Here is a 1,660-nt window from a genome sequence, read left to right on the forward strand (position 1 = left end):
AAAAAAAAAAAAAAAGTAAAAGAACACTAAAATGTGGCATTTCCTGGGCGACCCCGGACAAGATGATCACTCTAGATACAGTTTTTAAAAATTAGTTTTCAGCCTGGCCAAGATGGTGAAGCCCTGTCTCTACTAAGCATACAAAAAATTAGCCAGGCTTGGTGGCAGACATGTGTAATCCCAGCTACTGGGGAGGCAGAGGCAGGAGAATCACTTGAACCCAGGAGGCAGAGGTTGCAGTGAGCCGAGATGGCACCACAGCACTCCAGCCTGGGCGACAGGGCGAGACTCCATCTCAAAAAAAAAAGAAAAAAATTAGTTTTGCCACCGGGTACTGTGGCTTATGTCTATAATCCCAGCACTTTGGGAGGCCGAGGTAGGTGGATCACCTGAGGTCAGGAGTTCGAGACCAGCCTGGCCAACACGGTGAAATCCTGTCTCTACTAAAAATACAAAAATTAGCTGGGCATGGTGGGGTATACTTGTCATCCCAGCTACTGGGGAGGCTGAGGTGGGAGAATTGCTTGAACCCGGGAGGCAGAGGCGGAGGTTGTAGTGAGCCGAGATGGTGCCATTGCACTCCAGCCTGGCCAAGAAGGGCTAAATTCCATCTCAAAAAAAGAAAAAAAGAAAAATTAACTTTGGGAGTATTAGAGCAGAAAATGTTTGAAAACATGAACAGCTCTCACTTCAACACAAGACCTGAAACCCTGTTGGCAAGAGAGGCCTCTTTGGGGAGAATGCTCACTCCTCTCCCACCCACTCCCTACCACCCTCAACCTCCTGTCTGGGGCACAGTATCAAGGGGTGTACAGTGCCTAGCAGGGGCCTGGCACTTAGGCTTCAGTAGGTGCCAGTCCACACTCTCTGAGACCCATATTGGTTGGTGTCCACCCGGTACTTATGAACCACTTGGGCTCCAGATTTTCCTCACGTCACCTCCCTCCTCAGGGTAACAGATAAAGGCCCCATAGTTCTGAGGAGGCAGAACTTTTACATTCCTAAAAGTATTCTCAGGTCCCCATAACCCCTCATCCCACCTTCAGCTCGCTCACCTTCACCTATCAAATTCGTTTGACATCTGGCCTCCAGCTGACTAGCTAGGCTGAGTTCTCCATGAAGGGACATGGTTGCTGGTCAAAGGGGAAAGCCCAGGTCTAAAAATTGATAAACGTGGTTTAGGGGCCTCTAAATACATCCGCAACCCCCAAATACAGCCATTGGTGACATGTGAGAGTCAAAAAAATCTAAGAGCGAAGCAGTGATGAGAGTCCATCTGGTCACTCTTCGGAGGCGGCGCTAGCAGGCAGTCGCAGGAAAGCAGATCCCAGATCACATTGCACTGGCACACAGTGGGTATCCACACATATTTGATAAATAAACACTCTCTCCCTAACATTACTATAGATAGCAGATAGCTGGCAGCTTGGCCTGGCATCCCAGAGGGGTCTGGATGTCAGGGACTAGATAAGGCCAGCACACTGAAGAGTCGCAGAAAATGCAGGCTGTCAGGCGCGGGCCTGCTGCGGGAGCACCTGCCCTGTCCGACAGCTGCACTGGAAGAGGGGCGTGTGTCTCCCAGCCGGGCGGAGCTGAGACCGCTTCGTCCTCGGCGGGGAACTTCATTTCCCACAGGCCTATGCGTGAGACTCGATTTCCC

This window comes from Colobus angolensis, unplaced genomic scaffold (assembly GCF_000951035.1).
Source record: "Colobus angolensis palliatus isolate OR3802 unplaced genomic scaffold, Cang.pa_1.0 Scaffold484, whole genome shotgun sequence".
Classification (NCBI taxonomy): Eukaryota; Metazoa; Chordata; class Mammalia; order Primates; family Cercopithecidae; genus Colobus; species Colobus angolensis.